General features: G+C 37.5%; 2 long non-coding RNA genes across 2 annotated transcripts; both read left to right on the forward strand.

Annotated features, from left to right (window-relative positions):
* Positions 1–26537, forward strand: LOC144648714 (uncharacterized). Its single transcript, XR_013569747.1, has 4 exons — positions 1–119; positions 468–563; positions 25950–26058; positions 26495–26537. It is a non-coding gene; the product is annotated as an uncharacterized LOC144648714 (long non-coding RNA).
* On the forward strand, positions 10731–15029 carry LOC144650197 (uncharacterized). The gene is made up of 3 exons (XR_013570043.1): positions 10731–11189; positions 11962–12082; positions 13588–15029. It is a non-coding gene; the product is annotated as an uncharacterized LOC144650197 (long non-coding RNA).

Consider the following 26537-nt stretch of genomic DNA (forward strand, 5'->3'; position numbering starts at 1 on the left):
TTGCTGTCTCTTTCCTTTCTCAGTTTTCCAGAATTGCACATTGAGGTGGACTCGTATGCTCAAATGTCAAATATTTCTGTGGAGTTGAACTTTGCAAGTTACATGAATGGAAGGAAAAGGTAAGGTTTTCATGATGACGCCACTTGTTAAGATTTTATTTTTGTATGATTAGAAACATTTTGTAACAGGATACTAATGCAGGCTCAGACTGATAGAAAAATAGGATGGTATAATACAGAAACTGGGATAAGTTCTGGGTTGGGAAAAAAAAAAAAAAAAAAAATGTATCATAACTGTGATTTTGGTTCTGTGACAGCACCAAACTTTAAAATTAACTAACAAGCATCCCCCCCTTCCATATAGGAGTCCCTACCTGGGCTTCACCATTCACTATCAATGCTATTTAATTCAATAAATATTGGTCTAAGAAAGATATTCCTTATGTTGCTGTCTCTTTCCTTTCTCAGTTTTCCAGAGTTGCACATTGAGGTGGACTCGTATGCTCAAATGTCAAATATTTCTGTGGAGTTGAACTTTGCAAGTAACATGAATGGAAAGTAAAGGTAAAGTTTTCATTACGTCACTTGTTAGGATTTTATTTCTGTGTGATAAGAAACGTTTTTCAGTAAGTAACAGGGACCAAATTGCTCCTTCCTGGTTACCAATGCAGGACTCAAAGACTGGTTGGTCAAGATGACAATATCATTTGTCTGTACAAAGTTTTGGTCTGTTTGTCATTTTGACCTGTCATGTACATGGCTTTGTAAGTGTTTTTGACGATGTTCCGAAGATTTCCAAATATTTGCAAAATGTCGTCCGAAGGTCGTACGCATGTTTCCGAACATTTTCCGAACTTTTCCGAAAATTTCCGAAGATTGCCGAGGAAGATCCGAAGATTTGTTAATATATTTACTTTGGTTTTGGTTGTTTTTTCACTGCTGTTTATATAATAAAACATTTTAATTACTTTGTACCCAAATCAAAGCCCTCAATAGTGATTTACTAAACTAAGGGACAAGAAAGTTCCATTCTGCTTTACTTCTGATCACATTTTCTTTAAGATGCAAGTTGAAGTTTTTGTACATTTCAGGCAGAGGTACTGGACCAAACTGTAGAGTAATAATATAGCTCCTAAAAACTAGCGCATTTATGATGGTCACTTATAGGTTAAAGTTAAATGCATGTTCATAAAAAATGCATGCTCATAACCAAAGAGGTATTCTTAAAAAAACCCAGGGCATTATTACAGCAAGGTGCTCAAAAGTATGACCACTTTTAATTAATTCACATTCTTTCGTGCAGTCTACCCAATCAGAGGCCGAGGAACGTTATGCAATTCAGAACAGAAAACTGCAAGGGGACAAGATCGAAGATGTGCTTTCTCATGGATACTTGAATTTTGGGTTTTTATATTTTTTTTTCTGCTTACCTACACTCGCAGATATCATGAGGTTATTGTGTTCACTTTTCACTGTCGGGCTCTTATGTTTGTGTGTGCAGGCGTGTTTGTTTGCGAAGATTTATCGCTGTTTACTTCTCAGCGCTTTAAAATTTAATTTCAACGAATGATGCACAACTTTTTGGAATGGCGCAGTGACTAGTACATGTAGCTTGATTTTTCCCTACTGAGAAAATAATTGGCCTCGAGCATTCTTCTTGTGAAAACCCAGGATGGTCTAAATTGAATGTGACGTCGATTCAGTTTAGCTGCTGTCAAGTTCTCGAAAAGCAAGCGGTAAAAGCTAAAAGTAATTCAAGGAACCGCGGCTAGCGACTGAGAAGTGTATTCAGATACCGTAAATATTTCTTATTTGGGATAAATTATTGTAGCGTGAAATACACCAAAGAAAAGGCAAATTGCAAGTATTATTTTTCATAAACATTGTAATTGTCGGTAAATATTGTTTGCGCTTAGCAACAGAGTTGGCGTTTATCTTAACTTTACAACTTAGCTGTTGCTGTAAGTTAGATCTTTTGCACTTGCACTTGCCACTCGTACATAATAAGTCTTGTATATCCACGACGAAAATATATCAATCTCAACGTCGGTTTCTGCGATGTAAAAGTAAATTGTGCTCGTAATAACAAGAAACACAACTTTATTTATAACTGCAATCATAAATACATGCGAAAAGTTCCTTAAAATAGATCGTGCTCGCAATAATAGGAATTTGAACGCAACAACTTTACTTGTATAATTGTAGTCATACTGATGCAAAATGTTTCTATGAAAGCTAAACCTATAACTCTGAATCAAAACCTATAAATTTTACATTTCAATATCTAAATAAAGAGACATACAGAGTACTGACTGATGCCCTGTTCAGTTCCTGATATTTGGCTCGCGAATCAAACACTCATCAAACTTCCTTACACATACCCTTCCTTATATTTGGCGATAAGAAGGGGGCAGTTGCCAATCTTGGCTCTCATCCCAGTCTGGAACTTTCTTTCCCAAAGCTCGTTAGAGTAGTAATAAGTCATTATCTAAGAATACCCTGTTTACGCACTTGCGTGAGTCGGTGGCCTTGAGATGGGGTCGCATTACAGAAAAGAAATTTGTTGCAGCCCTTTGGCGGGAAAGGGAAAATGTCTCCAGATCTTTCTTGGCGTCGTCATACTGTTTCTGTAGTTTTTTCAGCTCAGCTTGAAGCTCTGACATCTCTGTCTTTGACTCAGGATGTTTGTCTCTCACCTTACACAATGTAACATCGATGCAAAGAGGCGAAGTACAAGTTGTCCTGGAATGGCCACCTTTATGGCATTTGCCACATTTCGCCAACCGATCGAGAATACTGTCAGTTGCGTCGAACTGCAGCAGTTGAGGGGATGTCTAAATTTTAACGTCAATATTTCGCATTTTGGAGTTACGATATTTGTAGCGTAGGATTTCAAATACAAGAATCTATGAAACACTGCTTCGATCTTCCCTGCTTGCAGTTTTCTGTTCTAATTACGGGAACATTCCTCTGCCTCTGATTGGATAGTCTGCACGAAAGAATGTGAATCAATTAAAAGTGGTCATACTTTTGGGCCCCTTGCTTTAACAATATTACTGGAAAACAGATTTTTAAATTGACAATTTATCAAAACTGTCCGAAGCATTGTGTCTGTTAATAAAACAGTAAAATACAATAATTGAATCTTAATTGCTAAAAGGAATAAGAGATTCACAAACATGCTAGTGGTTAGTGGTTTAGCAATCTGTTGTTTCCAATATTTGTAATAAAAATTAGAATATCACATTCTTATTGTTATCCCAATGTAACCTGTAGTAAGAGATTAGTAAGTCCTGCAATATGAGGATAATTATAAAACATTTAAAGAAGTACACAAGTGTCAACAATTTTCACAGTAGTTTTATTTCCACTCAATTTTAACTCAGGTTTTACACTTTCACTGCGTTTTATTCACTAAACTCTCTGTCTTACCAGTCCAAACTGGTTTTCTGACTGTTGTCACTTAACAGTCACACCAACTGTCATGCAGAGACGTTTTCGTAACAGCAGTAGGGTCACTCAGCTTAGGGCATATGAAGGGTATACAAATTGTGTCAGCTTGTCAAGTTTTAAAGGCTGAATTAAAAACAAAACAAGACAAATTAAAAGACAAAGATTAACCAACCAACCTGGTTTCCAGACATTTGCTTTTGGAGATCATCCCTAGTCCAAAGAATTTGTATCCTGGCTCCAGTCTCTGTTACTTCGTCATAAAGATTACTATCTTAATTGACTTTCAGGACTTTTAGCTGTCCTTCATCAATGCTCTCCTTCACATTTAGTTGCCTCAACCCATGGCTTTTGCCATGCAAGTACATACATACATACCGTAATGATTCGTTTTAGCACCCGGGGCGCTTATTTACTTTTGACCCTTCAAGGGAGGGCGCTTATTTGAGACAGGGCGCTTATTCGGGACAGGGCGCCTATTTAATTTTTTGAGAAACAACCAAATGTTCAAAACAAAATTTTAATAAATATTAAAATAACTAACAATAAAAGAAACTGTAAGAGTAACAAATTGTTAAAAGTTCAGTTATTTTTAAAAGAATTGATCATTTTAGCAGTAAATATATGCAAGTACGGTATGGTGAATGTTCGTGTGTTTATCTATTCGATGTCGATGACTTCAGTAGGGGCAGTTATCCACAATAGGGGTGCTTATAAGAATGAGGTCGCTTATTAGAATGGGGGTGCTTATTGGAATAGGGGTGCTTATTGACAAAAACACATTCGAAGGGGGGCGCTTATTTGGAAGGGGGCGCTTATTGGAAGGAGGGCGCTAAATCGAATCATTACGGTACTTTATTTAATAAGTAGGTCGGTAAAATCGGCAGCTAAAAGCTGATGTGGACCTACTATCAGTATATTACCTTCTAAATAACAATGTATAATAAATCTAAAACCTTTACAATAACGTGTGAAATGGATAAAAATGAAATAAATATACTGAAAAATTAACTATAATAGAATTTACATATACATAATTAACAGTGTCTTTATTTGTTCCAGATTGTCCGTTTGAGGTACTTTTTTCTAAAGAATGAGAATTTCTTTCAAAGTAATTTAAAAGAGCCTAGATTGGGTTTGTTTTTTAACTGTAGGGGCAGGTTTTTCCAAAGAATTGACGCACACCCTGAAAGAAAGCAGTTGAGTTTTAAAATATAATAAAATGAATAGTTTACTATGGCATTACTATGCCAAACAGCATATATTTTCGGGCAAAACTTCACAAAAATAAAATTAGGTCTTGCTGTAAAATGAAATGATCACTTATTTTACTGACCATTTCTGATTTTCTCAAAAATATGCAAATTATCTTGTGAAGTTAACATCTAAATGATTGATTTAAACATAACCTTCTTCACAAAGCATGACTCCAGTATTATGGTGACATTCGTTCTGTGACGTACCAAGCCTTAAAATTAAGCAATAAAGTTTAGTGTTAGTCTAACGTTTCAGACAGTTGCCTCTCCATTCTTAAAGTTTGGGTAAAATACTTTGACCCTGTCCACTTTATCTTTGCCTCAATGTTTGACTTCTCTTTGTAAATTGAAGTTGAAATGGACAGCAGCTAAAATATCGCTGCATGAATAATAGTTAATAAAGAGTAATATTTATAGTTGACTCTATATGACCTAGACACTTCTGTAATAAGGTCTAGTCTATTGTATGTAATAGGTCATAGATTCAGCTTTTGGTGATTATTATTGATACTGTAGCTTTACATGTATGTTTATGGTTTGAGTATAAAATAAGTCAGGAGAACAAAAAGTCTACCAGTGGTATATGCTGATGCAAGAATAAGCGACCATCTTTGGCGCAAAGTACTGGCGAAATAAATATCTCACCATTGTTTTGCCTTGATTCTGTACGGGGTGTTCCTCCTCTGCTTTCTCAGTATGAATTGTTGGGAAAGCATTAATTCTGAAGCTGTCTTGCTCTAAATACAAAATTGATAGAGCTTCTTGGTTCCTTGGCTTTTCACACGTATGATTTCCTCTCAAAGCTCTGTCTTAAACATGATATTTTGGATTTCAGGCTGTCCAAATGTTCTTCCATTCGTTTGTCCATGTTTGAGAGCTTGTCCAAGATCTGTTGGAAATAGGCAAGGCCAAGAGATTCGCCATTTTGTTTGTGAAACCCATTTTGTCGCTTTGAAGCCTGTTTCTTAATACGTTCTTTTCTGTTGGTGGCCTAAGTTTCCATCAGGTTTTAGGTAGAGCAAGCTTAATGCCACCTGCAGTTAGAAGAATTGATGTGATGTAGTCCAGTTTGAACTGCCTGTAGGTCACATGCAAGTGCAAGTGCTTGTGTTGTGAAAATTAATGTGGCAAGAATGGAGAAGTATGGCAAAAACATATCAAAACGGCTTGTTTTTCCTTTAAAGTGCTAAAGTGTGTGAAACGTAAGGTGAGGCAAGGATGTAAACATCCTATTGCAAACGCCACTGCTAGTTTCTTTCCTGGACATTTGGTGACTATTTGTCACATGCAAGTGCAAGTGCTTTTATTTTGAAAATGAATGTTGCAAGAATTAGGAAACATTAAAGAAAAGCTTGGTCTTTCGTAACAGTGGTACAAAGTGTGAACCATAAGATGAGGCAAGGACATTCTTTCTTTGCGATAGTTACTGCTTCATAATGTCTGAATGCATTGATTGGTGTCACCACTTTCTCTTAATATAATTTAACTTGCAACTGATTATTTCCCTCTGTCTTATGGTCTTGGTTAGTTTGGGGATTTTCTCGACACCGCAGTATCCTTTTATGTGCCAGACAGAAAAATAAAGAACTTCAAACTTAATGGCATTTCTGTCTTTTCTACTAGATTAAGAGAGGGTAGATTTTGTGTGGTTTCTTTCTTTTTGTTTCAGAGCTATCTTTCTTCCACTGAACTGGACCTAAAAAAAAGGCTTGTTCATGAAAGCTTTCACCCTTGAAGCAGTAACTGTTGTTTAAAACAAGCTGATACTTTTTCACAAAAGTTCACTTGTAATGTGGTGGGGTGATGCTTGATAGTCAGTATCATAAGAGAAAATACACTTGTTGTTCTATTCAACTCCATTAATCACTAAACCTATTTAAAAAGTTGAGGACGCGATTCAAATTTAAATTGTCAAAAAAGTCCATAAAGAACATAAGGTACGTTACAAAGAGTGTTATCTCAGGTTATGGGCTTGTGGTATTGTCAAGGAACTTCTAGGCATCAATTATTCTTAAATGTAGTTCATTTCCTTTATCCTTAGATAGTTCTTAAAAAATATATAAATTGTATACTTTCTAATTTTGACTACGTTTGTTGTAAATAATAATAAATATTCTTTGATTTAAAACAAAATTCAATTAATAAAATAATTATTTTATAAAAGTATGTATGATCATACCTTTTAGTATTCTAACCATTTTCATGATCACTTTTGATGCATCTGTTACCAGCTCTCCAAGATTGAGGGTCTTCATCATCCTTTCCAACAAGCTTTTGCAGCCCATCTTTTCCATCAAAGTAGATGTTCCCCCTTGCTTCGCGTTTATCAACTACCTCAAGATCTATTATGACATTTAGGTAGCGTTCCATCATAGTGTACACACAGTACTTTGCACTAAAACCGATGAATCCATCCTTCCATCCCCAAAAACCACAAGCCCATCATTTTTCAAAAGCTTTCCAGACCACTTCTTTCATTTTATTCTACAACTCTCTGATGCTAAACAGAGCATGCAAACTCTGTATCCTTGAAAAAGTTGTGGAAGAACTGGAATGCAAATTCATGCTTTTGGCTAGCAAAGACACCTCAAAATTTTCTGGTTTCTTTTTTTTTTTTCAGAGCTATCTTTCTTCCACTGAATTGGACCTCAGGTGTAAGAATTGCTTGTTCATGAAAGCTTTCACCCTTGAGGACAGTTGTGTAAAAAAGTGGATATCTTTTTCACAATATTCAGCTGCTGTTGGTTCATTTCACTCTATTGTCTTTCTGATTCACTTAAATCGAGGTCTTTTTGTCGAATTTCCTGTTGCAACCTTGCAACCTGTACAACGACACAACAACAAAAACCTTTAGTGTACTCTTGCACTTACACGAAAAGCTGATAGCTTCCTAAAGACATTTAAGGGCTTTTGACAAATGTTCTGTCCATAAGCGGGTTGTTTTCTGAGGTGGGTGACATGATCTGTGCTGGGTCACTTTTGGGTTTATGGCCTGTAACTTGGCCAGCAACTTGTTTTCATCTGCCTTTTGACTTAGTAGCCTTAACTGGCCTGGTCTCGTTTAAAAGACATCTCACGCCAGGATCTTTTAATGAAGTTCTGTCCTGATCTTGGTGCGTTTTGTAAAAAACAACCCCTTGCAATGCCATTGTTGTAACATAGATGTGCAACTTTGATTTGCCTGCATGTCATGCTCATTGTCCAGGTCATTAATATTCTTGCACAATACAGCGTTAACTTACAATTCTTCATCCTGAAGCTGTGATGACAGCACGACTTAAAAAAAAAAACAGTTTCATCAATAATAAAAATAATAATAATAATAATAATAATACTAATACTACTACTACTACTAATAATAATAATAAACGAATATTTTTAACAGGATTAACCCATCAGTACTTAAGAGTACTGTTATCTTAGGGGTCCTGTAAGATTTTAAAAATTTAAAAAGGTAAAAAAGTTTAAAAATGTCAAAACTACAGTAGTCAAATACATATAAAAGCTTATGAATAAAAATTACAAATTAAAATGTTCTTTAACTTTTTGTTTGAATAGAAGCCTAGAGTTCAGATTTCTCATGTCCGACGGTAAACTGTTAAAAATGGAGGCTCCTAAAAACGGAAAACTCCGCCGGCCAAACTCTAGCTTCACTTTCGGCAGTTCGATAGAGGAAAGTCTGTAAAACTTCATCTGTAATCTGTAATCACTTGCTGCTGATGCAGTAGAAACCCGCAAGTAAGAACCTGTAAGATGAGACAGTCCAACTATTCCTATGTCCATTCTGCCGAACGACAAAATGTCCCTCAGTGATTCTAAGGGGTCTTCAGCACAATATGTTCCATGCATGGTAATAGTCAGTAAATGATTGTCTTCTATCAGTGGAAGAGTGGAAGTGACAGAAACAAGCTCACTGAGGAATGGATAAATGATTGGCAGGTAAAGTTTCATTTATTTGCCAACAATTATTGCTTCTATTCTGCCCTTGGCTCACCATGCACTCTTGGATTCCAACTTTGTGTGTTCACAGCTTGTAAAACCTGTCATTGTGATGGAGGTTGGTGGTCGGCAGACCGTTACCATATCCACAGTGTGTTTGTTGTGATGTTTTATTCCAGACAAACCAAAGTCACATGTCCTTGCAGTCAAGCTCTGTATGGTGGTTTCTTGCTCTCCTCCTTGATTTCAAAGCCAGTATTTGCCATATAATGACAGTGATGATGACGTTAACAACAACAACAACAACAACAACAATAAAAGTAGTAATACCTGTAATAATCAAACCACAGCATACACCCATTTAGACTAAAACTTTATGAGACACTTGTTTTACAGAAGGTGATACATGCACCATCCCTCAACTTTTACCCAAAATAAAAAAAACACAATATAAAAATTAACTAACCTGTAAGATCGGCATTTCTTTTCTTTCTTTTCTCCTCTCTTCGTGATGCCATGCTCTTCTCGTTTGTGGTTTCCTAAAGCATGTGGATGTGTGTATTTCTTTCCCCTTTTTTGCACTTTAAATTTCCGGAGGGTTTTAGTGACATATTCCTTCTTTGCATGCTCTCCTTTCATGCCATTGAGCACACTGGGTAGGAGTGGGAGTGAATGCCTTTCTTTGCATGAACATCATTTGGCTGGCCAGATTTTTCTCAGCTTTAATCTGTCAAGTAGATTTCCTTCCCTGTGAAGCCAATGAACTCCTCGTCTTCAATTCTGCTTACTCGAAACAGTTCCATGAAGAAAGTGTAAAAAAATTGAAAAGATAGTGTGTAAATGCCATGATCAACTATCTTGGGGATTGCCATGGTGTTTTTTTTAATTTCTGAAGCTACCATTGTAACTGGATAAACTAACAGGAATACTATTACCTGCAGCTACAGTGTGATTAAGGAAATGTGGAATTCTCAATTGTCTTCAAAATCTTGTTCAAGGCTGAGTTTCTAGCAGCATGTTTTCACAACTGCAGTTGAAACTTCAAGACAAGTTTCCCAGGCCAAGGCTTGTCTCATTAACAATATTAAGGAACACAGGGAATTTAAATATGCTTCATTCTTCACATTTCTTTTGTGACTAACTAGCATTCACTGCAAGTGTATAGGCAGCTATCTTTTGTGGTAAGAATTCACCACATTTTGCAGGAGGCCTATATATAGAAAGATCGGCAGTTCAAAAGGTGCACTCTAATTTACCAGTCAACTACTTCAGCCAATAACATGTCACATACAAATTTAGCTTTTTGCCATTGGGTTTCAAATGCCCTTCGTTTCATTCTTTTGTAACTTGACTAATTTAAATATCATGATCTGGAAGGCAAACAAAAAATATCAGATATTCTTACGTCATTTGACATCCGACAACAAACTTTTAAGATGTCTGCTTTCTTTCACTGTCGTGAAAGGATGTCGTGGGGCTTCCTGTCAACATTCATTGCATTGGCTGCTTAACTTTGTTTATGAAAAAGTTATAATTCCAGGTGCCACCAACCACACACATCATAGACAATCTTGATGTAGCCATTTGAAAATTTATAGCGGAGCTCCTCAGCGCGCGCCAGCGCGCGGAGCGGAGCACCATGGGTAATGCGGGTACGAGAGAATTGATGTAAACCCAGGAGGCCGAAAAAATTTGGTGCGTACGCCCGCCGCGCCTACAGACTCTCGGGGAGGGGGAGGGGAGTCCCAAGGCAACCCAAGCAGAGGGGGGAGGGGAGACAATCTTCTGCCTCCTTCGTTAACCAGAAATGAGTGAGGTAATCGACTAAGATCTTTGATATTGGACATCCATTTTATGGTCAATTGACAGCTGTCAAAACAACGTATCCGCTGACCAGTATCACATGACCATATCGCGGGCTCAGGTTTAGAACTGGTCAAGGTCGCGTGTTTTTGTGAAGTTGACCGCTGACCAAGTGATAGCATTGCTATTGGTCCGCGGGCGCAAGTACTTTTCCATGGTCAGTCCATTTAGATTTACATGAAGGACAAAGTGAACAACCCGGTCAGTTTGAAAGCTAAACGAAGCACAAGGAGAAACCGAGCAGGAAAAAGAAATGTCTACGTAAATATTTCTCGGTCTACCCCGTCTAAAGGCTTTACACATCATGGAAGTTATGGCAAACGATAAGGGCTTACGGGGAGATCCGAAAAAATGGCACAGGTGGAGAGCGAGCGAGTTTCTACCGTTTCGGCGGCTGACCAGCTCTAGTAATTGAGCTAAACGCAATTAACTGAAGTGAAGGAAAAAAGAAGTGTCAATAGATACACGGATGGAAAAGGCTGAAATAGACCTTCGCAGATAATTCAAAGGTCGGTGGTGCTGGAGTAAGTTATAATTTATAGCTTACACATGTACTACGCGGTTGGATAATAATACGAAAAACTGCGGCCGCTTCGCCTCCGATTAATTCATGAGCTGGTTGAAAGCTTTGCCCTGCTGAATTGCTGTGAATTGACAAGCATTCTCCGACTTCAAATATGAGGTAACAAACTTTGACTTTACTGAATACACTAAGTCCATGTTTTTTGTGAAAATCTGTAATTATATGCTTACACATGTACTACGCGGTTGGATAATAATACGAAAAACTGCGGCCGCTTCGCCTCCGATTAATTCATGAGCTGTTAATGACTTAATGTTTTTATTTAAACTCCCAGCTAAACTTAGTGTTTTAGTTTTTTAATTCATCTATTTATTCTTATTTACTCGCTGTTGGAATTCGTTTGAACGAACTATTTTAGGGTCGTGGACGAATACGCTAAGAGATCGATCGTTACGTTGCGAATTTCTTGCGTTGACACGTTTTAACCACACCTTAGCAGAAACAAAAAAAAAACTCAGTTTATTTCCACATAAAACTATCTTAGTTAATTATTTTGAGTAATTTTATAAAACACAATTGTTCGCTCTACTAGTAATTCATGCCATTTTAGACACTGTATGCAGCTGTGTATGCAAACTTACATTGACTATCACTATGACAGTGTTTAATGTGTATTTTTGCAATGGCAATGTTTTTTCTATACTTGTAAGTAAGTTAACAAGAAATCTCCAAGTAGAAAAGCTAAATATCCCATTGTAGGAAGGAAGGGTCACTACACTGAGTGTATAAACGAAAGAGGCTAATATTATTATATTTGATGAGATCCATTAAATAAGACAGCATTTTTTATAAATTCTTTTTATAAACAGGGCCATTAATTAGAGCTAGTGTGGTGGTTTTTAATAGATTATTATGTCAATCCTTCTTTTAGGTAGTGTTATATTCTGCCATTAAGCCGCAATGAATGAAGAATACCTACTGGCTACAGTCAAGTTTTGTTGAACTTGGTATAGAATGCTCTGTGCAAAGTGGACAACAGCAAAGTAAATCAGGTATCTAGTTTATATTAGTTATAATTGAAATATGTTTTTATTCAGTTTCGTTCTTTTTTTACCCAGCTGCTTTAATCTGCATTTGGTTGCTGCTGATCTTCTTACTTTGTGAAATATTTGCATTCATTATTCAACTCCTCAATGGATGTTGCCTATTCACCGAGTTAGGATTTTGAGTTGGATTTCGAGTTAGGATTTTGAGTTGGATTTACGAGTTCGATTTTCCAGTTGGATTTCGAGTTGGATTTCGAGTTAAGATTTCGAGTTGGATTTCAAGTTAGGATTTCGAGTTGGATTTTGGAGTTGGATTTTGGAGTTGGATTTCGAGTTAGATTTCGAGTTGGATTTTCAAGTTGCTTACCGTACTAAGCACTCCGGTTAGCCTACTATACACGCCAGTTAGCTTACTATGCACTCCGGTTAGCCTACTACACACTCCTGTTAGCCTACTATTCACTTTGGTTAGCCTACTATGCACTCCAGTTAGCCTGTTTATGGTTAGCTTTCAATAATTGTAATGGGTTTTGCTTTGTCAAAAAAAATCCAACTCGAAATCCTAACTCGAAAATCCAACTCGAAATCCTAACTCGAAAATCCAACTCGAAAATCCAACTCGAAATCCAACTCGAAATCCTTACTCGAAATCCAACTCGAAAATCCAACTCGTAATCCTAACTCAAAAATCCAACTCGAAAATCCAACTCGAAAATCCAACTTGTAATCCTAACTCAAAAATCCAACTCGAAAATCCAACTCAAAAATCCAACTCGAAATCCTAACTCGAAATCCTAACTCGGGAGTTAGTTTGTCTCTCTTCAATGACATTCAAAACAACTACAATGTATTAGTAGACAATTTAAATAATTAATATTTCACTAAAAGTATGTTTTCATGAAATGCCTAGATCTTGTACCAGAAAATATCTATACCCTATCCTCACTGTGGAAGGTTAAATGGTTTGAATGTCACCTCCCCTCACAAACTCCTCACAAATTCCAATGTGTGGTTATGGCAGAAATCCATGGCCAGCTCATCCTCAGTGTATGAACCAGTGAAACAAGGCATCAAAGAGCCTCAAAACAACATGGAGCAGGAAAACAATAGCTTCAAAACAGACATTTTTCACAGGTTCTTATACCAAGGAAAACCCAAATATTCAGATCCATCCCATGTAAGGTCAATGGAAGTTCTAAAAGGGCTAGCGGGAGGGAGAGGGGGAGGGGGGTTGATTAAAGGCCAAACCTTTTAATTACCGGTAAGAGGGGGTGTTAGGGTTTGCAGTGATGCTTTGAGTTTATTAAAATATTTAGTTGACTTTGCAGTTATCAGTAAAAAAAAATAGTCTGTGCTGATCCATCTCTGTTAAATATCTAATGGATCCTTTTGCATCCAGTGGTTTGGCTTCAGTTAAACAAGCTCAAGTTAAGTGTTTTGTTTTATAAATTATTGATATTGATGACAATTAATCAATTTTAATTTAATCTGTGGCATTTGACTTTTTTCAGGGTTAACATGAGTTGCAGAGTTTGCAGTGCCACAGACACAAAAACAGACAAGGACAAGGACATAAATAGAAAACAGGAAAGATTAAATCCAGCTCGATGTTTGGGTGTCGTCATGATGCTATTTTTAAGAGACTAGTAAATTACATGTAAATTAAAATCAAGAAAAGCTGCAAATAAGCAAAATTTAGATTTTAAATGTTAACCTATTTACAGTGTACTTCAGAAAACGACTTCTTGATTGACCTGTCACTTTCACATCTTGTTAGATGTAACAAGGGCATTATGAAGTGATCTTTTCAAAAATATGCAGCGAAAACAGTAACAGCAGAAATGGTGGTAGTTTAAAATTGCTATTTTCAATGTTTTGACTGGTAAGAAACCACATGTGACCAAGCTAAAATCTGTTTGGCCAGTTAACATGACCTGCAAGTGTCCAAATGTTTTGAGCCCTCAACTACACAGGACTTACATGTAGTTGTCTAATTATATGATAAGATCTTTGGTTGACTTTGGGGGAGGTAGTGGAGTTACAAAGCAATGTAATTATTTGAATTTGGATTAGTTATGCTGAAACTGGTGGTACTGTAATTCTAAAGTATAGGTGAGTTTAAAACCGTTATTGCAAGCAATATGCATTACCAATTTCATTCTTATGTATTGTATGCTGTGTACAATTTATAAGAACAGCTATATTTTTAAAATAAGTGAAATATTCTAAAGCCAGATAAAATTTGCAGTATCCATAAGGTACCATGTAGCAACCAAATTGTGACTCACTTGCTTACTTTGTGAACTCCATGACAAATGGGCAACATGACTCCATAAAGATGTGGACAATAATACAAACAAATTTTTAAAAGAGTAGTCAAAGTATTGATGTTATATTTTTTCTTGCATAGTTTTATACACAAGCAGACATGATTCTATTTTTTTCTGGGTAATCAAATAACAAAACTGAGTTTGAGACTCACAAACAATATTCTAGCTTCCCAGAATTTTTGCTTTTTTTCTGTTAGTGAAGTGAAACCCCTTAAGAGGAAGGGGAGTCAAAAGACATGTAAAAGTGAACAAGGTGCTATCTTCTTCTTTTCTTTTTTTTTTTTTTTTTTTTTTTGGGGGGGGGGGGGTTGGGGATGGGGTGACCCTGTTCGGTGGAATGACAGAATGTCACTTCTTTGTTTCCGGAGTTAGGTTCACCCCTGTTTGCTCGCAGTTAGCTTTATTCATCTGGTTTGCTTGCGGTTAGCTTTCACTCTAGTTTGCTTGTGGTTAGCTTTCACTCCGGTTTGCTTGGAGTTAGCTTGGTTTGGGCAACATGCTGTAAACCATTAGCTATAACCTCTGCCATTTCCATTCAAAATTAAAATATAGGCAAATAGTGAAAATGAAAATGAATAAATGAGTGAATGAAAAAAATTAAAATCAACCTTATTATAAATGTAGATGTTTGTTATTTCCTTTATACTCTAAATGTAAAGTGATTTTTTCTTTCTTTTAAAGCTGGTAAAGCAACAACAAAAATGCCTAATTTGCCATGTGATATGCCTATCTACCCCGACATGCAGCCCTACTCCTCCCTCCTTTTTTTCTACATGAAGGTAACATAATTGCCCGTTTTGCAACATAATTTCCCATCCAGACTTCTTTATGATAATGCTTTCGGTGGAATTATAACATTTTGATTGATTTTGTTTGTTCTCTTATTTGGTGTTGCTGTACACGGTACCCGGAGGGGGGATGGTACTCCCATGTAAGAGCTATACGGGTATGTGCCGCTCAACATGGTATGCTTTTTGTCTCTCCGACTCTGAAACAGGGTATACAAATCACCCTTTTGACTCTGGAACAGGGTTGATTGTTTTCCCAGAATCCTGATTAAACACTATCAAGTATATAGCTATGAAACTCCGCTCCTTTCAAGTCAAGTGAGAGCTTTGTGATGTACGGTAGTGTTTTTATATCTATCTTCATATATTTCCATTGTGGATATTGCTGGAACAGGGTACCTACTTTGCAGTGTTTGTCTGGAACAGGGTCGCAAATTGAACCTTTTGTCTCTGGAACAGGTCCAGAGTCTCAGCAACTCAACGGCACACCCCCATAGTAAATTTTAGGGAGTACCCCCCCCCCCCCCCCACCCCGGACACGGTAAAAAAAAAATAAGGAAAAATATTAATTATTATTTATTAAAAAAATAAAACGAATATAAAATTCTTAGCCTTAAAGTTTTACAATGGCCAGAATTCAGAGTTCAATAAAGTGCAAAATAATTAACTGGGGAGCTCCGCTTTTAGGCTTGCCTAAATTTATATATTTTAATATTCTTATTTATGGCCATATCCTGTATTAGTAAGTTTTTTCAGCTGTTACACTGTGTACAGAAAATGATGCTACAGGCCAGGAAAAGTCCCTTTCCACACTAGAAAAAATATCTGGCAAACACCTCTTTTTTTTGTTGTGTTGCCACCCATCATTTTCACAAAGAAATTAATGATTCCACAAGAGAATCAAACACCCCTTTCGTGTGGATACATAGTATCTTGGTGATGCGCCTAAACATAAGCAAGTCTTCATGTACCTCATAACCTGATAACCTCAGAAAGTTATATTGCACCATGACCTGCCATCTCAAAGGATGAGCACTGCAGAACATCCAAGGGTACAATATAAATACCTCAAGTCCCAATATCAGTCAACTCTTGAACCCTTTTTCTGAGGGAAAAACAAGAAGTTTGCCATCAGTGTAGAATTGGAGCTCTGTCTCCTGGGCTTTCAAGTTCGCTGTGAGCAAATCACCCATGTAGATGAACTGCCCTTCCTGTTATTGGTCACCAGCTTCTCGGGGATAGGTAGCTGGCACGGGCCAACCACAAACAGCCTTTTCACCAAGGTGGATGTAATTGAGGGGCAGGGTGAAAATGGAAGTGTAAGGGATCGGCTGGATGTGTACGGCACTATATTTGGCACAATGTTGTAGGCACTAAGGAAGACAACTGTATTACCTCTTGATAGGCTTTAATTGTTTAGGCCAGGGAATACACATACTGGCAATAGATGGTTTATCTATGCTATTTCTGAGTTCTGGTGTGATGTATTTGAACTGATCGTCAATGTGCAAGAGTTTAGCTGAAGGTACTTATAATCAATGAACATGGGTGTTCTTCTCTCTCTTCTTCTACCATGTTGCTACTTGCAAGATTGTTGTGGATAAATCCACAGTGATTAATGTGTTTCAAGGCCTCTGAGTCCTTGTGGAGACTCAGTTACCTTCTGGGCATAAAGGGCGACGGAAGACTAAGAAAATTTTCATACAAGGTTGGTATTAAGTACTGTGGATAACGGGATGAAAGAAAAAGTTTACTTTAGAGAATAGGCAAAGTTTTCTGCTGGATTTCAGTCCATTGTTGAGGGAAAGTGTAATGTATTAAATCGTCACAGTTGCCACATTTTGATATTTGGAAGCACCTGGTTCTTTGACTTTCAAATTCTCCACCTTCGTCAAGTTGCAGCATCAGTGTAACCAAAATGAGCTTTTTTGCCTCTTGGAAATTTATAAGGTCAGGTACAACCATATTTTTTATTTTTACTATGATCACTGACTGCTCAAACAGCATATATAAATCTGAATGCAACCTGCTTTAAAATAAAGGACTAACTGTGATAGTAAATGTCCTGAAGGAGAAGGTCTTCCTTTAACTCAGCAAGAGTTACTGTCTGCGTCTCTAAAGCCTGAGTTAGTCTTGAAAATGTGCTGGTTAGGTTCTGTAAACGTTGGCTTTTGTTGTATTTCATACTTGACTCTGCCATTGTCGAGCCAGAAAAATCTTCTGGCAACTGGTCTGGTAGTGTGGGCATGGGGATCGTTATTACAACAGTTTGTACTACATTCTGTCTATAACTGTCTCACAGCTATTTTGCTGAAGGCCCATTCATTGACAGAACATTTCCCTTCCTTTCCGACTGAATGGTTCATAGGAAACTTGTATAACAATTGAAAAATTTGGTCTAATTTGACTACAGTTTCACCTCCTTCAAAAGAACTTGCAATATTGATTACGTTCAAGTATTGTCATACCTACAAAATGTTCCAAGCCATGAGAAACAGAACATATTGTGATGCCAGTGGTTTAATTGGTTACTGTTGTTTCGAAACTTTCTTGACATTTGACTGTTTGCTCATTTCACTATCAAACCCTCACACTGTACATACCAATTTTAGCCCATTTTATTTGCTTAATGTCATCATCATGGGCACACTCTGTGAAAAGAGTATCTTGGTGGCCTTGATGCTTATTGGTGACATGTCTTATTGGCGACTTCCATTTTACAAGAATCAAGTTCTCAAAACCTTGTTTAGTGGAATTCACACACCGATAAACATGGTTTCATACTACTTTAATCCACTCTTATTACTCTACCTGCAGACTTCTGGCTTTCTTTAAGCATTTTCTTGCTAATACAAGGGGCAACATGCCAAATGTCATAGAAGTGTTTGGTTTGTGGCAGCACTTGGTGAACCACTTGGCAATTCCGTTGTGCTGGTCTGAAATATATATTGCAACAGCAATTCCCGCTGCAATGAGAAAGTTGAAACCCTACTTTGCTGCCTCCAATTCTATGTTGGTGGAGCTGCCACATGTCTCATTGGCCTTTAAAATTTTCGTGGCAAAACAACACATGGAACAATTAATTTATTTTTTTTAGTGCAATACAATAACCCTTTTTTGAAGACAGTTCTGGGTGAATTAAAAAAAATCTCAATCTACAACATGCTAAAGAAATTTATTACAATGAACAGTTGGGCCAAAAAGAAAATAAAGGAAAATAAACTCTTCTCGCTGGCACAAAAGCACTGCTCCAAAGTCCTTGAGATAACACACCCTGAACATCCATCAGTTCTGACTTAACAACCTCCAAAGGAACAGGTCGGCCTCCACAAGACGGGAGTTTTTCTTCAGAGGATTAACATCAATAAACAACAGCTTTCCTTTCCTTTCAAGAGTTATAGCCACAGGATGTTCGTTTTCTATAACCAATACTTTTCAGGGACCATCTGGTGAACTACAAGGTCTACTTCCTGTAGTGTGTCAATGACACTTTCATTGGAGAGCGGTAAAATTGGGTCAACTGCCATTCGGTCTTTGTTTTGTACATCTTTTGCTCGTAGAAGTTGCTGCAATGCTTTTCGAACATCAGGGTTGTTGTCGTCTCTGAGGGTCTGAAATATTGCAAGGCAACTATGCGCATCTTTAAGCACAACAAACCGATTGCAGAAGCTACATTTTAGGCTTTTTCCAACATGGACACCATCAGGGAGGAGGAAAACCATAAGGTGATCTTCTTGTTCTCTAGCAATCAATTGCATTGCCTTTTTATCACCTTCCTTGCAGTCTGTAGTAAGTGTCAATATTATACAACGAATGCATTGCTCTTCAGCATCAAAACATCGCTTGCAAGCCCTAAGGCTTGGTATCTGGCTAGGCTGATTGTGCTTGGCACACCGTGGACAGGGTTCATGGGCATCTAAACACGCCATACACATGCTCTTGCAAGTGTCAATTACACAGGGAGGTACTGTGTTGTCGTCTGAACGAGCCATCTCAAGATGGGCTTTACAGATTTGAAGAATCTTGGCTTGTTTTAAAGAAATTCTTTCATTTCTTCTCCTCTTTTTCCCCATTTCGTAAAGAAGTTTGTTGCTATGGGCATACTGACACCATTACAGATGGAAATAACAAACAAAACATTTGTCTCCAGAAACTCAGGAGTTGGATTTGGTTGTCCTTAAGGAATTTTAGGTCTACGTCTTGTTTCAGCCCAACATTTTTTCTTTACTTAATCAGCAAACTGAATTCCCGGCTTAAGGGCTGTGCTGTCGTTTTCTAGGGCTACACCTATTACCTTTACAGTGTCAGTTTCAAGTAAAGGCTGAACGTTTGATGTTTGGTCTGTCGCAAGTGTCATAAAAGCAAGTTGTAAATCATTAGGTACACTGCTTTTGGTTGTGTAGCCGCCTCTCAGTTTATCGCGTGTTCGTTTTGAATGGCCTGCTGATTAAATGCTGCATATTCAGCTTTCTTTTCTCCTGCTCTACCTTGCCCATGATAAATGGGCCTCCCATCCCATCTTTTGCCTTTAAAGACTGTTGTGTCTAACGCATGCCTTTCATTGTTTGTTTTCTTTCCCTTGGCATGATGAGGTTTTTTCTGCTCAGTCTTACTGAATTTGCTTTGTAATCGCCCTATTTTCCTGTAATGAAAACGTGTGAGTATGCTAATAAATTTCTGCTTTGTGTCCATTTAGATGCTGTTGCTGTCGTCCTTAGAGTCCTGGTCAGGCACAATATTAGCCCAAACGTTGTATCTCGGGGACTTTAGACATGCTTTCTTCTCGGCATAGGCGTTCAATTTGTGGATTGATTCCTCTGATTTGCTGATTTTCATTGCTAAGGCTTCGGTGCTGTTGACCTACCGGGTTCTTTTGCTTGGGTTTTCTTGTTGGCAGTTGACCTCTGCGTGGCGTTTGCAGGTTGGAGATTGCTTACCGCATTCTAGATCATTGTCGCTTTCCAACAGTGTACTTATTTCATGGCAGTGATTTCTTTATTGCTGTCCGTTAGGCCTGATTTACCAGGTAATAGTTCCCCATTCTGGTCAAGCATTTTGTGTGACCAGACATAAAGGTTAGCTTCTTTAACAAGACTCTAGTTTAGGTCATTACTTGGACCTTTTCAATTGTTGCTTTGACATGGCTGTATCCTTCTGAAATGCAATAACATAATGAAGCCAAGCCTTGCCAGAGAATTGAATTGACGTCTTGAGGATTAGGAGCTTATGTTGCATCATGTCCTGCCATCTGGAAGGATGAGCACTGCAGGAGTTGCAATTGAGGGGCCAGGTGAGAATGGAAGTGTGAGCGATTGGCTGGAGGTGTACAGCGCTATGTTCGGCACACCGTTCAAGGTACCAAGGAAGCTAAACAAAGATGACAACAGTAGAGAAAAATTGCCTAAAGTTCAGTCAGCTGAAATAACCCGATGGGCCTACAGAGGATTATTGGCAGTGAAGCCTGTAAAGGTTTGCCTAATACCAAGTTTCCCTCCAAAACTGAAGAACTCAACAAGGGCTGCCAAAATACCAGGCACAAGTCACCCAACACTTGTGAGAAAGCCAGAGTGAGATCTAGCTGAGATCAAAGGTGGATGAAGTGGTCACTTGAGCTGAAAAAGGAACAACTGAAAAAAATTGTGAACTTAAAATCTTACAGAAAGTCCTTACCATGGTTAATGATTCAGGGATTGATCTTCCAGTTCATCAAGGCAGGTTTGATGTCTGATGTTGCAGTGCTGATGTTGGTCTCTAATTAAGACATATTCAGAAGGTTGTTTTCCATTCAATTTTCTACATCATCTACAAGAGAAAAGAACAAATGATTTAGGGCCTAGATTGGAGGACAGGAAGTTGATTGTTTTTGTAAGGGAAATAAATTGAACGGTGTAGCAAATTTAAAAAGGTAAAATTGCATGCCTTTGTGCTACCTTGACATTCTTGGCTCTTTTTGATTCGTGGTTAACAGACCACTCCAGCTAATGGTTTTTTGTTCCAGCAAGAACTCTGCATATGGGTCTCTTTTATCTGACTAACATTTCGTTGCAATAGGCACTGAATGCTAATAAGGGTAGCATCAAGGGCTCCTGCTTCTTTTGACTCCAACAGACTCGCAGTGACAAAAAGCTTGTATGCTTGCAAGAATGGTCAGATCCAGTTTGTCATTAGACAGTTCCATGCAAGTTAAAAAATACACCGGCCTCCAAAAACCGCTTAGAACAAGGATTGCCTTTTGCGTCAGGAGCACATCCACAATGGTCTTTAGGAATTTTGAGTGGGTGCAAGTTTTTTTGAACAGCTTTCAAACAGGTTTTAATTGGAATTCTGTATAAAAACGGAAAGTTGTAAGGGTACGTTTTCCCGTGCAAGGTGACATTTTTGAATTGACAGCCTTGTTGGCAAATCGACTTTTGATCTCTCTGCTGCGTTGCCAATAAAGTAAAACTACCAAATGAATTTAAAAAATCACATAAGAATAATATTAATGATAATAAAAATAATAATAGACGCCATTTTCCTTAACGCAAAAATTTAGTTGCTTTAGGAATGCTGCATATTGGTTAACAATCACCATTGCCAACTTCTTGTATCGTTGGTTAGTGTTTTGGTTTGTTGCTAAATAGCATTGCAGTTGTCATTAATAATAATATTGTTTTGCTCACTGAAGTATCATTTTCTTTGGCAGCAATCTTTTTTCTATGACTCATCCCAGGGGGAACACTTTGGAGCTCGCTTTAAAGCTAGCATGTTGACTGCTGGTACTGCTATCAACAGCGGTTGGGCTGACAACGGTACAAGAACTGTTGGGGCTGACACTCCTAGCCGCAATATTTATTGCAAGTGAATAATTTAACTGTTATGGTAAAAACCATACTCTTGTGCCAGCCATGGTGGTTTTCACAGCGACTAAAACATTCTGACAACGATAACTTGAAAACACTGCAGAAAATGCTAAGCGAAACAATAAAAATAGTAGATGAAAAAATGCACACGAAAAAATAACATGTAACCTAACCAAAAAATAACTAACAAAGCCAATAACAAGAATAAACATGCATGATAGAAATGGAAACAAAGGACTCCACAATGAGAAAACGAATAACCAGGGGCTCCGGGCCTACAAGCTGTAGGCAATGTCCTTCAGATATCTGATTTGTCACAGCAGTACACAATAAATAACTCACTTGTCTTCTTTTTTCTCAGCATCTCCATATTTGTGAATTTTTGCGAGGTCACTGCAGTGGTGTAAACAGGGAAGTTGACTGTATTATAATGCTGAACATAAAATGTAACTGACTTTCTCTGCCCTCATTTGGTAGTCTATCTTGAAAGGAGTGGTCCTTATCACAAGCACAAGTGATCTGCTGTCAAAGTTTGAAAGCAATTTTTTCCCAGCTTTTGATGAAACCTTTCTGAAATGCCTGTGAGCAAAATATTTTCCCCCTGATAATCTAGAAGGCGAGAATAGCTTTACAAAGAATTTCATTTCTGTAATTGTTATAGAAATTCTTGTATATGCTGGTGTTACTATTACATTGCCAGCCCCTTACTAGAGTGAGAACATGGCGAAACACAGGCTACGGGAAAAAAGAACAATGGGATTCACTAACCCCATGGCTTTCGATCTGCTAAGCTTCTAATCAATAGCTCTTCCAATTTCTTTCAAATAAGAATCGATCAAAGGACTGGCAAGCTCTAATTTGTTTTCAATGACTTCCTCCAGCTGGCGATCCATTTTTGCCATACCGTAATTGGACTTGTTTTTTGCCTTCTTCACGGATCTATCCATTTTCTTTCAACTGAAAATTTCATTTTGACAACAGAAGTATTCCACTCACTTGTGTTCTTTCTTCTCAGCATCTCACTTTCTCTTCACCACTTGTAGTGTCAATGGAGGCTCGTGAAATCCAGGGCAACCACGTCTCCCTTTGAATACAGTACTGGACGTGTTTCAGGTTGTCCGTTTACCTAGTTTTGAAGTTAAAGCTCCTGGATCATATCGGAAGCATCGTGTGTTTGAGGGGAAATAACTTGTCTGACCATGCTGAGAGCCAAGGCAAAGTTCCAGCCCTTTCTTTGGTTTTGTCCCTGACTCTTTGCTCTTGAACTCCTTGCCCAAATTCCCTTTCAAAGAGCCTCAACTCTCTTGCCTCTGTTCGTAAAACATCCTTTTCCTTGGCATCATGATCTTGTGTAAAGTTGTCTTGTCTCAACTTTGCCAGTCAATAAAGCCACTCGGGCTCCTTTTTGGGAATTGTTTGTTGGCTGTAGTGGCTTTGTGAGTCCCATATACATTGAAAACGAAAAGTCATACACCTTCTGTGTGGATTCTATGACCCAGCTTGGTTTTGTTATCATTGCGGCTGGCATAGTCATGAATATCGGGAGTAGGATGACTTGGTGTTCGCATTCCCGCAAAAAAGTGTTCCACGTGCACTGTTGTAAAACTTGAAAAGCAGATATCTTCCGCAATATGGGGAAAGTTATTGTCAGAGAGGATTGACTTTATTTTCTGAAATGAGGAATACAGCATTTTAAAAGCGTCCCTTGTAGGTTTTGGAAATGCTACATCAGGACCTTGCGAACTTCATAGCCCTGTACGGAAATAGGCCTTGCTCTCTATATCATTTCTCGTCATCTTTTATTCGCCTTTTAATTGGCGCTAGAAGAATTGAATTCCTTAGTCAGTTCTTGACATTCCAACTTGAAAGTAACAGCGTCTTCTATATCTAATGCATCTACGATCGAATAATGAGGCCAATATTTCAGAAGAAAATAAGTTATTCACTCAGACATTTTTACGTCCTATTTGGGTACCTCCTAAACAGCAAGTAGAATTGACGTGCCGCTTAATATTTCCCATTTGTCTTTGGCCGTTTCAAATTTCTTCATACAAAAAGTAAATTCTTCTTCTCTTACAATAGGCATTACTTCGAAGCCATCATGGAAGTAAATCTTGATTGGTGACATACTGCCATAAACCTTTTTGATATTATCTGTGAATTAGTCTAAGGAGGTGCTGTGGGAGCCATTTCTAATTCTATGGTTCTCTTCACGTCAGCTAGAAAAACCCAAAAACTATTGCAACTATATAGCCTCTTTTCCTTCTAATTAGATGTTTGAAAGTTATAAAATGAATAGAATACTCTTAACTTTCCTGAATCTGTTCTTAGAATGCCTACCTAGCTATTTACAATAATGCACATAAGACTAAAAAAATAATAACCCTAAATATGAAATTAATAGATAATTAAAATGATCCTATTCATATGCTTTCCTAAATGATTTACATAGGTCCAGCTAATCCAGCTTCATGGTCAAATCAGGGGCCACAGCAATGGAATCAGAACATTGGTATGAGTGGACAGTTACCACTTTCATGGCCACATTTTTTGGGTTGAGCCTCTTCAGCAGTACCGTCATTTGAGACTTTCATTTATGGGGCATGCATACAAACATTAGTAATATTCTCATGAGTTATCCAAGAATCTTTGGACACAAAAATAATGGTAAGAAACAACATAATTATTAGGAGGAAACTTACATATTTAATTTGCTTCTTTTAGTGGTGAGCAAAATTTCAATATTGTGACTATATGTTAACTGGAAACAACTTTCAATTCACAAATTATCCAAAAAAATCTGTTCTCTTGAAACGCTGACTGACCATCTAACCAACTTTATGAGCTATATTCATATGAAATTTCTATGAAATCTAAAGTGACCTATAGAACACACCAAATTAAAGACTGATATTTTTATGGGGCATAAAATTTCCATGAAATTTAAACTTACAATTTCATGACCCATGTAAAGCATATATTCGTTTGGAGTTATGAATTTCATTGCTTAAGACATGACACCATGAAATATTCTTAACGCCTTCATGCATGAATCATGGGTCATGAGAACTACAACAGCTGAGCGGTATCTTGGCTTACATAAGTTTGAATCGATGAGCTTTGTTTGTATTCTATTGAAAATATACATATTTTTGCTGTTTTGAACCTGTATTTGTGTAAAATAATGCCAAATGACACCATTTAGCCTCGTGTACAACTAGTTTAATAAAATCACACAGTCAAGATTAAGTTTCTTTAGTTTTGGAATCTATTAAGTGGCAAAATAGTCTTATCCTGTTATGTTGACATTCTCTCTTATATTGCCCATGAGCACTGCCTTCGTCCTGAAATTAAAAAGATAAAGATAATCGATTTCGGAAGTTTGTTACCTTAGTGTTATGAATAAAATGCGGCTGTTACAGCTATAATTGATTCACCATTTGGATTTGCAGCATTGCTCCTGTGTCAAGGGTGGATTAATGAATTCATCAATGAACATTTGATTTCGTTCTTTGCTTTAATATTCCATTCTTGAATTGAATTAATGTACAAATGGCCAATGGATTAAAAAGAAATGATTTCTGACTCCATACGACAGACATGTGAAAATTTGTTAAGGTTCCCTTATTTGCATAAAATGGGTCAACGACATTTTTCCCAATTTTTTTCTGCCGGTAGTATTTTTGTGTCTTTTCAGTGCACCAAAATGTCTTGCCTGACTCTTTTGGTGTTATCATAGGGTTGTGTGGCATTTGACAGTTACCAAAATTGCTTGAGCTGTTTTGACTGTAACAGTGTCCTCAATTAGCACAGCAGTAATAAATACATTGACACTTCAATAAAGTTATTTTTTTACAGCATATAACATTGGATTGACTGTCTCTTACAATGTTATTTGATTTACATTCATCAGGTCAAAGAAGCTCACTTCAGAGCATACCCACACTGGAAGTGGTGCACCAAAGACAGAAAAAAGTCTCCAAGGAAAGTGTCCGACAGAACTGAATCTAGTGATTCCATGGGTATGTATCTACTGGTATCTAACATTAGCTTCAAAAATTCTTTCATTTTGGTGGCAGACTTGAACTGGCTCATAGTCTTTAAAAAGTACCATTACTTTTAATACCGATAATGTTTTTAAACTCATTGGCAGCTAATGATGAACTTGGGAGCTGGTGCCTTAAATGTTAGTTTGGGGGGAGGGGGGCAAGTGCAAGCAGCAGACAGGAGGTATCCATGGCAACCCTGGAAGCAGGAACCACCCCAAGAGCAGCCACTAACTGACACTGTCACACTGAGCTTTGAACTTTGGATTTAGAATGATACTTAATTGGCCAAAATAAACGTTAACATGTAGTGTACATAGTGTTGCTTATAGTTTTAAAATTACATAAAAAGACAGAAGAATTAATGAAGAATATTAATCTTTTTTTCTCTCTTTTTATTTCATGGCATCAGGAGGAGACGGTAGTGAATTTCAGAGTGATATGGCGATGGGAAG

The sequence above is a fragment of the Oculina patagonica genome, chromosome 4 (genome assembly GCF_052425735.1).
Source record: "Oculina patagonica isolate OP01 chromosome 4, crgOcupat, whole genome shotgun sequence".
Classification (NCBI taxonomy): domain Eukaryota; kingdom Metazoa; phylum Cnidaria; class Anthozoa; order Scleractinia; family Oculinidae; genus Oculina; species Oculina patagonica.